The 14,902-nt window shown below is 43.8% G+C and overlaps 1 long non-coding RNA gene across 4 annotated transcripts in view; it reads left to right on the plus strand.

Moving 5' to 3' along the window:
- Positions 1–3,188: 3,188 nt before the first annotated feature.
- LOC132834333 (uncharacterized) overlaps positions 3,189–14,902 on the plus strand; it is a 33,221-nt gene continuing 21,507 nt past the window's right edge. For 2 of the 4 annotated variants that reach the window (XR_009647177.1, XR_009647174.1), the window contains exons 1-3: positions 3,189–3,236; positions 7,486–7,590; positions 12,512–12,618. This is a non-coding gene — a long non-coding RNA (uncharacterized LOC132834333). The remainder of the gene's footprint in view (positions 3,237–7,485; positions 7,591–12,511; positions 12,619–14,902) is intronic. The other 2 variants (XR_009647176.1, XR_009647175.1) reach the window with 2 other exon arrangements.

The raw sequence follows: 14,902 nt of genomic DNA on the forward strand, positions 1-14,902 counted from the left end.
TGCCCATTGCAGAGCTTCAAACTCCATGAGGCAGCCATACTCTCTATCACAGACAGACTCAGTCTGGAACCTCCTCTGTCCTTAAGACCTTATACACTGCCTGCGCTCCTCCATTTCCCTTTGCATGTTCCCTTTCCAACCTGCCCCATCTGCATCACTCCACAATTGGAAGTGTCAAGGGCAGAAGTCTGTCAAATCGTCTCCCTAACCTATTCTATCCTCTTTTAAGATTTTTTTGGAAATCATTCTGCTTAATCAATGTTTTGATCATCCATGAAGTACCTTAGGAGATTTGCCATTGTGAAAGATTCATACAATATGAGTAGTTGTTGTTTTTGCCATACATTAGGAGAAACAGGAATGATGCATTCAAAATTCTACCAAGAAAGTCACTGATAGGTGCAGTGTATAGGCCACCAAGTAATAACATCATATTGGGATGGGCAATAAACAAAGAAATAACTAATGCCTGTAAAAATGGTACGGTTATTATCATGGGTGATTTTAATGTACATGTATTTTGGTCAAACCAGCTTAGTCAGGGTAGCTATGAGGAGTTCATTAAGTGTATCTGTGATATTTTACTTGAACAGTATGAAATGGATCTACAAGGGAGCAAGCTATCCAAGATCTGACCCTCTGCAATGAGACAGGAATAATTAGTGACCTCAGAGTTAGGGATCCTCTCGGAAGAAGTGATCACTGTATGGTTGAATTTAATACATATGGAGAGTGTGAAGATAAAACATAATACCTGGGTCCTGTGCTTGGACATGAGGAACTACAATAGAATGAGGGAGAACCTTGATAATGTAGACTGGAAACAAAGATTTTATGGTGGGACAGTTGATGAGCAGTGGAAGATTTTCAAAGACATTTTCCAAAGTCCTCAGCAAAGGTATATTCCAGTGAAAGGGAAGGACTGTAAGAAAAGGTGTTCTCTACGATGGGTATCTAAGGAAAGTGATCAAATTGAAAGGCATACAAGTGGCCAAAACCAGCATGAAACTAGAACTGGGAAACTTTAAAGGTCAACAGAAAGCCACAGAAGAGTTACAAAGAAATGTAAGCTCGAACATGAGAAAAATAAACTAGCACAGACTATAAAGACAGATAGCAAATGTTTCTATAAACATAAATAATGAGAAAAGAGTGGCAAAAGTAAATGTTGGTCTTTTGGAAAGAGAGAAGCAGCATTTAGTTCCGGGACATCACAGTGGGGGATACTAATATCTTGCCAGTAATTAACAAAGACACAAAGGTAGGTGAGGATATGGAAGCTATCATTATTACAGAACACCTAGTTTTGGACTGTTGGAGGTAATTGAGCTAATAATAGAAAATTCTCTTTTCCCTGACAGATGTATCCCAGGAGAAATAGCAAATGCACTGACAGTTATTTTCCAAAATTCACTGGACTTCATGGCAGTCTCAGCAGTTTGGAAAGCAGCAAAAGTGACGCCACTGTTTTTAAAAAGGAGGTGGACAAAAGATGGGTAATTATACCCCAGACAGCTTCTTCTGTATAGTGGGAATGATGCTTTGATCTATATCAAGGAAGAAATAGCAGAGACTTGATAGAAATTGTCCCATTGGACAGATACAGCATGGGTTCATGAAGGGCAGGTCATGCTTGAAAAATCTTTTGGAATTCTATGAAGACATTTCAAGCAAGTTGGACAATGTGGACCCAGTGGATGCAGTGTACCTGGATTTCCAAAAGGCCTTCAAAAGGTGCTGTGCAAGAGGCTGTTGCATAATATAAAGGTATATGGCATTAGGGGTATAGTATTAGCATGGATAGAAGATTGGTTGACTAACAGGAAGCAAAGTGTGGGGATAAATGCATATTATCCTGGCTGGCAATCAGTGACTAGTTGTGTGCCTCAGGGATCAGTGTTGGGACTGCGATTATTTAGAATTGATACAGATGATTTGGAGTTGGGGACCACATTTAGGGTGTTAAAGTTTGCTTATGACACGATGATGAGTAGCAGGACAAAGTGTGCGCAGGACTGTGGAACTTTGCAGAGGAACATAGATACATTGAGTGAGTGGGCAATGGTCGGTCATATGGAATATAATGTTCATAATGTAATGTCATACTGTTTGGGTGGAGTAACATTAAAAAGAGATTATTAATTGAATTTTAAAAAGTTGCATTTTTGCTAAGCAGAGGCACCTGAGTATCCTACTGCATGAGGTTGGTCACCAGGTATAACAATCAATTCTGAAGGCAAATGCAATTTTGTCCTTCTATGCTGAAGGGATTGTGCTTAAAAGCAGATGTTATGTTCCAGCTGTATTGGGTGCTGGTGAGGCCACACCTGGAGTACTCCATGTAGTTGTTATCTCCTTAGTTGAGAAAGGATGTACTGGCACGAGAGGGGTGCAGAGGAGATTAACTAGGTTGATTCCAGAGTTGAGGGGGTTGGCTTAACAGAGACGGAGTAGATTGGGATTATATTCATTGGAATTCAGAAGAATGGAAACATATAAAATAATGAATGAAATGGATAAAATAGAAGTAGAGAGGATGTTTCCACTGGCAGGTGAATCTAGGACAAGAGGGCATCAGCTCAAGATTAGAGGCAGCAAATTTAGGACTGAATTGAGAAGGAACTTCTTAACCTCAATGGAATTCATTGCCCAGGGAAGTAGTTGATGTTTGTTCAGTAAACGTTTTTAAAGCTAAGGTAGCTTTTTTTTCAAAACAGAATAATTAATTAAAGAATACGGTGAGAACATGGGTAAATGGTTCTGTGTCCACGAAGTGATCAGCCATGATCTTATTGAATGGCAGAGCAAGCTCAAAGGGCAGGTGGCCTTCTCCTGTTCCTATATTTTCCCTCACTCGTGACTTGGAGGTGCTGGTGTTGGATTAGGATGGACAAAATTAAAATTCACAGAACACCAGGTTATAGTCCAACAGGTTTATTTGGAAGCACTAGCGCTGCTGCTGCTTCATCAGGTGGTTGTGTGTTTTTAACTTTGTCCCTCACTCTTGTAACTTATGAACAGCAACAAAAGCCAGGAAGCAGTGCGCATGCTCCAGCCAACAATAGTCCCAGGATGATTGATGTCAGCGGTGGACCAATGGAAGGACAGGGGCGGGGCTGGAGGACCTGGCGAGGCGGTTGGCCTTTCGACCAATCAGAGTGAATGAGAGGCGGGACTTGACTATACCACGTGATCATCCTCGCGGACAGCGCGGCTGTGCGGGCGGAGAGCTGTCGGTAAGGAAAGTAATAAACAGCAGCAAGCGGGAGGGAAATGGTGTTGGTCTGGGCTGAGAGGTTTTGCGAACATTTGGTGCACATCGGAAATGACAAATTTGAAATTTACAGTCTCGTTTTTGCAGTGAACCGGAAAATGCCTCATTTCGCGATTGACTCGAGTCAGTGCCGCCATCTTTATTCGGGGCAACGATTCACTGGACACGTGCAGCCGCCATCTTTGTAGGGGGCAAAGTTCAGAGGGGAGTATGTGCAGCTCTCCCTGATGGAGAGTCATGGGGCAGGATTTACACAGAGCACATTCACACCCAGAGAAATGGATATTTTTTCTGGATTTGTTTCGTCATTCGTTTAAATGATTTGGATGTGAATAGAGGCGGTACAGTTAGTAAGTTTGCAGGTGACACCAAAATTGTTGGTATTGTGGTCAGTGATAAAGGTTGTCTCAGAATACAATGGGATATTGATCAGATGGGCCAATGGGCTGGGGAGTGGCAGATAGGGTTTAATTTAGATAAATGTGAGGTGCTGCATTTTAGAAAAGCAAATCCGAGCAGGACTCACACACTGAATTGTAAGGCCTTGGAGAGTCTTGCTGAACAAAGAGACCTTGGAATGCAGGTTCACAGTTCCTTGAAAGTAGAGTCACAGGTCGATAAGACAGTGAAGAAGACATTTGGTATGCTTCCCTTTGTTGGTCAGAGCGTTGAGTACAGGAGCTGGACAGGACATTGGTTAGGCCACTTTTGGAATATTGTGTGCAATTCTGGTCTCCCTATTATCAGAAGGAGGCACTGAAACTTGAAAGGTTTGAGAATTGATTTTCAAGGATGTTGCCAGGGTTGGAGGATTTGAGTTGCAGGGAGAGGCATAATAGGGACTGGGGCCATTTTCCCTGGAGTGTCATAGGCTGAGGTGTAATTTTGAAGAGATTTATATAATCGTGAGGGGCATGGATAGCGTAAATAGACAAGGTGTTTACCCTGGGGTGGTGGAGCCCAGAACTAGAGGATATAGGTTAAGGGTGAGAGGGGAAAATTCAACAGGGACCTAAAGGGCAACAAAAATTGTAACATTTCAAAGGCAGTTGAATAGGAAGGGTTCAGAGGGATGCCGGCCAAGTGCTGGCAAATGGGAATAGATTAGGTTCGAATATTTGGTTGGCATAGATGGGTTGTACTGAAGAGTCTGTTTCGGTGCTAGACATCTCTGACTGTGGGATCATAAAACTGCTCCGATTCGCCTCTGAGCACCTTGTTGTCCACTTGTTCACTATCTAGCTTCCTCAGTCTCTGAGTGTATTTTTGCTCTGTTTAGTATTTTACTATTACATTCACAGACCTTTCAGTAAATGAATTGTCCACTGCTGCCTGCCTCCTGACCATATTACAGAGGAGGTAGTACTGGATGTGTTGAATCATATCGAGGTGGATAAATCCCTGGGACCTGTTATGGTGTATCCCAGACATTTGTGGAAAGTTAGGAAAGTGATGGCAGTGCCCCTCCCTGAGATATTTATATTGTCATTGGTGACAGGTGAGGTGCTGGAAGGCATGTGCCATTATTTAAAAAGGTGGTAAGGAAAGGCCAGGGAACAAGAAAACAGTGAGCCTGAAGTCAGTGGCAGGCAAGTTGTTGGAATGGATTCTGAGGGACAGGATTTACATGTATTTGGAAAGACGAGGAATGGTTAGGGATAGATAGCATGGCTTTGTGTGTGGGAAATTCTCTCTCTAACTTGATTGAGATTTTTTTTTGAAGATGTGACAAAGATGATTGATGAAGGCAGATTGAGAATGTTGTCTATATGGACACTGAACGATGTTCCACAAAGCAGACTGGTTAGCAAGGTTAGATAACATGAAATGTTGAGAGAACTAGCCATTTGGATACAAAACTGGCTTGAAGGTAGGAGGCAGAGAGTGGTGCAGAGGGTTGATTTGTGGACTGGAGGGCTGTGAGCAGCAGCGTGTTGCAGGAATGGATATTGGGTCCTCAAATAATTTACTTGGATGTGAATATGAGATATGGTCAGTAGGTTTACAGAAGACACCAAAATTGGAGGTGTAGTGGACAATGAAGCAGGTTAGTTCAGAATGCAACAGGATCTTGACCAGATGGGCCATTGGGGCGAGGAATGGCAGACTGGGTTCAATTGAGACAAATGTAAGCTGTTGGATTTTGGAAAGGCAAATCAGGGCAGGACTTATACACTTAATGGTAAAGTCCTGGGAATGTTGCTGAACATAGAGACCATGGAGTGCAGGTTCATTGTTTCTTGAAAGTACAGTCATAGATAGGCAGGCTAGTGAAGGTGGGGTTTGGTATGCTTATATTTATTGGTCAATGCATTGAGTACAGAAGCTGGGACGTCAAATTGTGGCTGGACAGGACATTGATTAAGCCATTTCAGGAATTCTATTTTAAGTTCGAAATCCCCTGTTCTGGGAAGGATGTTGTGAATCTTGAAAGAGTTCAGACAAGATTTACAAAGACTTTCCTAGGATTGGAGGATTTGGGCTACAGGGAGAGGCTGAATAGGCCAGGGTTAATTTCCCTGGTGAGTCAAAGACTGAGAGGTGACTTCATGGGGATTTATAAAATCATGAGGGGCATGGATACGGTGAACAGCCAGGATCTTTTCCCCCCAGTTAGGTGGGTTCAAAACAATCGCATGGGCTTAAGTTGAGAGGGCAAAGATTTAAAACGGATCTAAGGGGCAAAGTTTTCAAGCTGTGTGTGGTGTGTGTGTGGAATGAGCTGCCAGATGAAGTAGTGGAGGCTGATACAATTACAACATTTGAAAGGCATCTGATTGGGTACATGGATAGGAAGGGTTTCAAGTGATACGGACCAATCGCTGGCAAATGGGGCTCCAGTTGTTGAGGATTCCTAGTTGGCATGGACAAATTGGACCAAAGGTCTGTTTCTGTGCTGTACATCTCTATGACACTAATAAATGAAAATAAGATGTGTTCCTCTTTTGTGGAGAGCTAGCAGAAGCACAGATAATTGTTCTTGGAGCTGAGAAGGTTAAGCAGTGATTTTGATCAGCTGCAAATTTGTTTCTAAGATATTTAATTTTCAGAGAGAGGGGAATTGTTAACAATGTCACAATTTTAGTAACTATTTTCAGGTAATTGGCAAATAATAAGTGAATATGTGAACATTATGTTCTTCAGTAAGTTCTGAGCATCTGGAATAGTCTGAACGGCAGCTGGACAGACTCAGCAGTTATTCATAAACAGATTTGGAATTTTACCTTTTAAGGGAAGATTTGGGGGCTATGGGCAAATGGGAAGGGAATTGGGACAGATTTGCAGCATTTCTAGAGGGAGAGAGTACAGCCCCAATGGGCTGAATAGCCCCCAGCCCCTGTGCTCTGTGATACTGTCCCATTCACTGTGAATGATGAAGCTCATCCCAGAGCAGAGAGAGGGAGGATCCCACCAATCATCCGGGGCCCATTGTGAGGTGAGTGATGTCAGCGCAGGCCAATAGGGCCAGAGGGCAGTACTGGAGGACCAGGTCGTACGAGTTTGTCCTCCAACCAATCGGAGTGAATGAGGCATCCTCAAGGTTGGAACTAAAGAAAGGCACATATCGCAGAGATTTGAGAAACTGGAGGACATGAGATAGGGAGCGTTCTGTGGCTAGTGAGGAATTATATAAATAAGGAAGAGTTGTGAGGATGGTTTAGGTGACAATGATCAGGTGAGTTGAGGATGGAGGAATTTAGGGATCGTGAGGATTAGAGTCATAATGTTATACAGCAAGGAAACAGGCCCTGTGGTCCAACCAGTCCATGCCGACCATAATTCCAAACTGAACTAATTGTACCTGCCTCCGCTTGGTCCACATCCATCCAAATATTTCCTATTTATGTACGTATCTGAATGTCTTTTAAACATTGTAATTGTATTCACAGCTACCACTTCCTCTGGAAGTTCATTCCACACGTGTATCTTTTTTATTAAAACCTTCATGTATTTTCTCAAATCTTTCTCATTTCTTCTCAAAATGAATGCACCCGAGTTTTGAATCCCCCTCCCCCGGCTATTCACCCTGTCTACACTCTTTCTAATTTTATAAACCTCTAATAAGCTCACGCCTCAACCTCGTGCACGCCAGTGAAAAAATTCCCAGCCTATCCAGCCTCTCCTTAGAACACAATCCCTCCATTCATGGCAACATGCTGGTAAATCTCTTCTGAACCTGCTCCAATTTAATAATATCCTTCCTATAACAGCACAACCAGAACTGGACAGAGTATTCCAGAAGAGGCCTCCCCCACATCTTGTACATCCTCAACATAACGTCCCAACTCCTGTACTCCAAGGTCTGAACAATGTAGGTAAGTGTGCTTAGCACCTTATTAACCACCCTGTCTACATGTCACACAAACTTCAAAGATGTGAAGCCCTCGGTCTCTCTGTTCCCATATCACTACTCAAGGCCCTACCTTTATTGAGAGTAAGTCCTGCCCTCGTCTGTTTTGTCAGGTTGTTATATTTTGCATTTATTCCAATCCAAAAAAATTGAGTATAAAGGCAGTAGGGGTATAATTCAGAGGGAAATCAGGAGGCAAAAAAGGGACGTGAGATAGCTTTGGTGAATAGGTTTAAGAATAATCTGAAGGGCTTCTATAAATACATGAAGAAAAAAAGGCTAACTAGGGAGAAAATAGAGACCCTCCAAGATCAGCAAGACAGCCATTGTGTGGAGCTGCAGGCGATGGGCGAGATAGGAAACCAGTGTTTTGCATCAGTGTTTACTGTGAAGAAGTACATGGGAGATATAGAATGTGGGGAAATAAATGGTGACATCCTGAAAAATGTCCATATTACAGAGGAGGAGGAGATGCTGGATGAGTGGCTAAGGAGCTGGTGCAGGGGAAAAGGATTCACATTTTTTTGGATCATTGTGATCTCCTCTGGAGTAGAGTTGACCTGCATAAGAAGGATGGATTGTACCTGAATTGGAAGGTGTTAACATCCAGACAGGGAGATATTAGTGATACTCGGGAGGCATTAAACCAGTGAGGGAGTGGGTGTAAACCCAATAAGATAGTGAGGAAAGAGTATGTCTGAGACTGGTACAGTTCAGAAGTCAAATAGTCAAGGCAGGCAAGGGCAAGGCACAGAATGAAGTCGGACTGAGCAGTTGCACTGCATTTACTTCAATAGAAGAGGCCTGACAGGGAAGGCAGATGAGCTCAGGGTATGGTTTTGAACATGGCACTGGGATATTATAGCAACTACAGAGGTATCACTCAGGGATGGATAGGACTGGCAGCTTAATGTTCCAGGGTATAGATGCTATAGGAAGAATAGAAAGGGGGACAAGAGAGGAGGGGGAGTAGCATTTTTGATTCAGGATAGCATTATGTTTTTGCTTAGGGAAGATATTGCTGGGAGTACGCCCATTGAAGTTAGTTCGTTGGAACTGGGAAATAAGAAAGGGATGACCACCTTATTGGGGTATTCTGCATGGATTTCGTCTGGGTTCTCTGGTTTCCTTCCACAGTCCAAAGTTGTGCAGGATAGGTTGGATTATCCAGGCTGAATTGTCCAGTGTTCAGGGATGTGCAGGTTGGGTGGATTGTCCAGGCTGAATTGTCCATAATGTTCAGGGATGTGTAAGTTGGGTGGCCCTGGGAAATGCAATGTTACTTGGGGAGGTGAGGAGGCTCTCAGGGTCAGTATCAATGTGATGGGCTGAATGACCTGCTTCCACACTGTTGGGATTCTCTGATAATTCTACTAGTTTTAAAATAGTTACAGAAAATAATAGACCAGATCTACAAGTTAAGGTTCTGAACTGGACAAAGGCCAATTTTGATGGCACAAGGCAAGAACTTTCACCTGGTCCCTAAAGCCTGCTCTGCCATTCAATAAGATCAGGGCTGATCTTTTCATGGCCTCAGCTCCACATTCCCGATCTCCCACCATAACCCTTAATTCCTTTCCTGTTCACAAATCTACATTTTGCCTGAAAGGCATTCAAATGCTGCAGTCAGCAGGGAACGCCACAGATTCACAACCCTTTAGCTGAAGAAGCTCCTCCTGATCTCAGTCCTAAATCTGCTCCCCCTTATTTTGAGGCTCTGGAGTTGGACCCGTCCCCAGTGGAAATAGCCTCCCTGCTTCTGTCTTATCTCCTCCCCTCATAATTTTATTTGTTTCCTATCCAACCTCCCATTCTTCTAAATGACAATGAGTATAAAACATGTTTTCTCAATCTCTCCACATACACCAACCCTCTCAACTCCCAACTCAAACTAGTGACCCTCCTCTGCACTCCCTCTAGTGCCAGTACATCCTTGCTAATGTAAGGGGATCAAACCTGTACACAGTACTCCAGGTTTGGCCTCCCCAGCCCCCTGTACAGCTGCAGCATAACCATCCCTCTAGCAATGAAGGACAATATTCCCTTCACTGCCTTAATTACCTGCTGTACCTGCAAACCAGCTTCCTGTGATTCATACACAAGGACACCCAGCTCCCTCTGTACAGCAGCCTGCTGCATGTTTTCACCATTTCATCATCCAGTTTGCTGTTAGTCCGACCCAAATGGATGACCTCACATATCCCAACATTGAACTCCATTTGCCAGATCCTTACCCACTCACTTAATTGATCTGTATCCCTGTGCAGACTGACAGTGGCCTCTGCAGACATTGCTTTACTCATCTTTGTATCAAATGTGAACTCTGACACCGTACACTTGGTCCTCAACTCCAAAACACCTGTGTAAATTGCGAACAGTTGTAGTGCCAACACTAATCCAAACACCCGTTTATCCCCATTATATATTTTTTGGTGGTGAACCGATCCTGTATCAATTATAATTACCCATAATGCTGTGCATCTTTACCTTATAAAGCAGCCTTTTGTGTGGCAACGTATCGAATACCTTCTGGAAATCCAGGTACACCACATCCACCGGTTCCCCCTTGTCCAACGCGCTCATTATATCCTCAAATAATTCCAGTAAATCCATTAAACGTGACCTGCCTTTCATGAATCCATGCTGTGTCTGCGAAATGAGACAATTTCTACCCAGATATCTCACCACTACTTCCTTGAGAGATTCAAGCATTTTCTCCACTGCAGAAGTTAAGCTAACAGGTCCTTTTTGAAAAATAGTGGCACCAATTTGCAGCTTCCAGTCTGTCAAAACCATCCCAGAATCCAACAAATTTTAGTGAATTATCACGAGTTTGTTATTCTTCCCCCCCCCCCAGCCCACCCCCATCTCCTTTAGTCCCTCGAATGCATTCCATCAGGGCCAGGAGACCCAGCTACCTTGAGGCTGTTATCTTTCCCAACATTGCCTCTTTACTGGGAGTGATTGTTTCTCTGTCCTCATCTGCTATTGCCTCCACAGGCCTGCCAGAATGCAAGTATATAGACAGTATGTTCCTGTTAAGGCCAAGGCTGGTAGGTGTAGGGAATGCTGCCTGTCGAAAGAAATTGAGGGCCTGGTCAGGAAAATGAAGGAGGCATTTGGCAGGGACAGAGAGCTGTGTTTGTGAGAATCCCTAGAGGAGTATAGGGGCAGTAGGAGTATACTCGAGGTAAACCAGGAGGGCAAAAAGGGGATATGAGATAGCTTTAGGAAATAGGTTTAAGGAGAATCCAAAGTGATTGTACAAACACACTAAGGACAAACGAGTAACCAGGCAGAGAATAGGTACCTGCAAAAATCAAGGCTGTCTGTGGAACCACAGGAGGTGAGAGAGGTTCTGTGTGAGCGGAGAGGTTTTACAAACACAATGTGCGCATCGGAAAACACATATTTTGTAACGTCCCAGTCTCGTGTTTTCAGTAAATGGGGAATTGCCTCAGTGTGGCTGCAGGCATGTGTACGCGTCACCATCTTTATTCGGGGCAAGAATTCACTGGATACATGTGGAACTGCCAGCTTTGTAGGGGGCAAGGCGCTGCCAGGTGCATGTGCAGCCTTTCTGTGGTACAGAGTCATTGGGCAGGATTTACAGAGCACATTCAAACTCAGAAATGGATGTTTATTTCTGGATTTGTTTTGTCATTCATTTAAATGATTTGGTATCGGAAATGAGTTTGCAGGTCATACAAAATTGGAGGTATTGTGGATAATGAAGAAGGTTACCTCAGATTACAATGAGATATTGATCAGATGGGGTTTAATTTAGATAAATGTGAGGTGCTGCATTTTGGAAAAGCAAATCAGTGCAGGACTTATACACTGAATGGCCAGGCCCTGGAGACGTTTGCGGAACAAAGAGACCTTGGACTGCAGGTTCATAGTTTCTTGCAAGTCAAGTGGCAGGCAGATAGGATGGTGAAGAAGGTGTTCAGTTTATATTCCTTTATTGGTTCGAGCATTGAGTACAGGATGTGGGAGGTCATGTTGCTGTACAGGGCATTCGTTAGGCCACGTTTGGAATATTGTGTGCAGTTCTGGCCTGCCTCCTATCAGAAGGGTGCTGTGAAACTTGAAAGGTTTCAAAAAAGACTTCCAAGAATGTTAGTGTTGGAGGATTTGGGGTTGGAGGCTGGGCTGTTTTCCCTGGAGTGCAATAGGCTGAGCTGTGATGTTATGGAGGTTTATACTATCAAGAGGGGCATGAATGGAGTAAATGAACAAGGTGTTTTCCTTGGAGTGATGGTGTCCAGAAGTAGAGGCATTGCTTTAGGATGAACGGATAAAATTTCAAAGGGGCCAAAAGGACAACTCTCATGCAGTGGGTGGAATGAGCTGCCAGAGGAAGTGGTGGAGGCTAGTACAGATAAAACTTGTTAAAGGCGTCTAAATAGACACATGATATGATGAGTAAGCGTTTACAGGGATATGGGCCAAGTGCTGGCAAATGGGAATAGATTAGGTTCGGATACCTGGTTGTCATGGATGAGTTAGACCGAAGAGTCTGTGTCGGCGCTATACATCTCTATGACTGTGGGATCATAACAGCTTATACTGTTCTGTTTCATCTCTGGGCTCCCTCATGACCACTTTGTTAATGCCTAACTTCCTCAGTCTCGAACAATGGGTGTATTTTACTATTACTTTTACAGACATTTTTATACGTTAATTTTTCACTGCCGCCCAGCCCCTGACCGTGTGCTGCTTATTAATTTTTTTTCTGGAAAATTTTTGACAGTCAAGAATTCTTTTTTCCAATGAGCAAGTGTATTTTCCTTCCATTTCTGACTATAAATTCTGCATCATTTTCATTCCCTGTAATCCGTTTTACACTCCCTGAAACATGAACTGTGTTTCTCCTTCCACAGATCCCAGTGATTAATGCCAAAGCCCTGTTGCCTGGGGAGAGGGTGATGTTTGACTTTCTTGTACAGCTGCAGTTTGTGTGGTGAAGGTGCTCCCACAATGTGGTTGGGTAAGAGACATTACAGATTATTCATTACAGCAACAGTGATGATTTGAAGATAATGTCCAAATCAAGAACAGTTTGTAGTTTCATTATCCTGCTTATAATTTCACAAAAATATTATTGGGAACTTTAGACATCAGGCCAGAGAAGGATGATATTAGGTCAGCTGACCAAAAGCATTGCCAAATAAGTAGGTTTTGAGGAATGTCTTAAAGGAGGAAAGCAGACCTGTGAGGTTTTGGCTGTGATTTTCAGACCTTGTTGCTTTGGCAACTGTAAAAGCAGCCACACAGGTGAGGTAATGAATTAACAGATCATTGGGAGTCTCGAACAGAATGGGTTGTCGAGGTCTCAAAGGGTGTGTGATGCAGCGAGCTCGGGATGGTCACAACCAGGAATTACATCAAGGGTGAGAATTTTAAATTGAGGGATGTGGGCCGGATGCTGGCAGGTGAGACTAGATTGGGTTGGAATATCTGTTCGGCATGGACAGGTTGGATTGAAGGGTCTGTTTCCATGCTGTACATCTCTGTGGCTCTACGTTGTTGATTATGAATAGCAGCCTTTTGATGGATCAACAAGTTTTGGTACGAGGGAGTACTTGGGCAGCAGAGATTTAAATTTTCTTGAGATGACAGGGAGGTTGAATGTGGGAAGCTGGCTAAGAGTGTGTTTGGATAATGAAGTCTGGAGATAACACAAGGTGGATCAGTGTATATGAGCTGAGACAAGGTTAGAATCAGCTAGAAATAGTAGTCTTGGAGTGGGACTGGGCTGTCACTCTCACCTCACCTCTGGGATTCAGCTGGTTGTCAGGTTGTGAATCAGGCGGTAACACAATCGGGAGCTGAGTGGCTCTGGTGGAGCCTAAAATGAGTGTCACTCAGCTGGCTGTTGCTGAGCAGCTGCTGCTTGGTAGCCCTGTTGATGACATCTTCTATCTTCCATCTCTTTACTGCTGATCGAGTGTGGACTGACAGAGGGAAATTGACTGGGTTGAATTGTCCTGTGTTTTTGTGTTGAACATCCCTGGGCAATGTTCCACAATGTCAGTAGATGCCAGTGCTGGAGCGGTACTTGGCTTGGTGGGTGGCAAGTTCTGAAGCACAAGCCATCTGTATTATTGCCAGAATATTGACAGTGCCGATAGCCTTTGCACTACTTAACCACTTCTTGATGTTATTCAAACTGAATAGAACTGGCTTAAAACTCACATCTGTGATGTTGGAAACCACTGGAGAAGGCTGAGGTAGATCATCCCACTTTGCACTTCTGGCTGCAGATTGCTGCAAATGCTGTTATCTTATCTGGTGCTTGTATATGTGAGGCCCCTCCATCAGTAAGGGTGGGGATATCTGTGATGCTTCCTGCAGTGAGTTGTTTTATTGTCCATCACTGCTCACAACTGGGTGTGGCAGAACTGCAGAGCTCTGATCTGATCCATTGGTTGTGGGATCACTTAGCTCTGTTGCTTGCTGCTGATGCTGTTTGAAATGCAGATGGTCCTGTTTGGTAGCTTCACCAGGTTGGCACTTCATTTTTAGGTATGCCTGGTGCTGCTCTTGGCATGCCCTCCTTTCCTGTCCATTGTGATGGGTGAGAGCGGGATTTACAAACCCATGAGATTACAGATTGTGCTGGAGTACAGTTCTGCTGCTGTTGATGTACCTCCGAGAAATCCAGTTTGTGATCCTACATCTCTTCAAAGTCTGTCCCATTTAGAACGGTGATAGTGTCACTCAACACAATGGAGGTTTTTCTCAACTTTAAGCCAAAACTTGTGACTCCAAAAGGAATGTGTGATGGTCGCTCTTACATCTGTCCATGACAGTATCGGTATCTGCCACTGGTCAATTCATAACAATGAGATCAAGTATGTTTTTCCCTCTTGTTGGTTCCCTCACCACCCGCTGCAGACTCAGTTGAGCAGCTATATCCTTTAGGACCTGACCAGCTCAGTCAGTAATTCTGTTGCAGAGCTAGTCTCGATTGTGGACATTGAAATCCTGTACCCAGAGTACGTTTGACACCATTTTACTTCCTCAGTGCTTCCTCCAAATGTTGTTCAACATGAAGGAGAAGTGATTCATCAGCCAAGGGAGGATGGTACGTGGTAATCAGCAGGAGCCATGAGATTTCCTGGTGTCCGGAGTCAATGCTGAGTACTCCGAGGGCAAATCCTCCCTGTCTGTGCCACCACCTCTGCCTGGTCTGTCCTGCTGGTGGGACAGGATATATCCAGAGATTTCAGGAGAAAGTGAAGACTGCAGATGCTGGAGATCAGAGTCGA

Source organism: Hemiscyllium ocellatum, chromosome 39 (assembly GCF_020745735.1).
Source record: "Hemiscyllium ocellatum isolate sHemOce1 chromosome 39, sHemOce1.pat.X.cur, whole genome shotgun sequence".
Classification (NCBI taxonomy): domain Eukaryota; kingdom Metazoa; phylum Chordata; class Chondrichthyes; order Orectolobiformes; family Hemiscylliidae; genus Hemiscyllium; species Hemiscyllium ocellatum.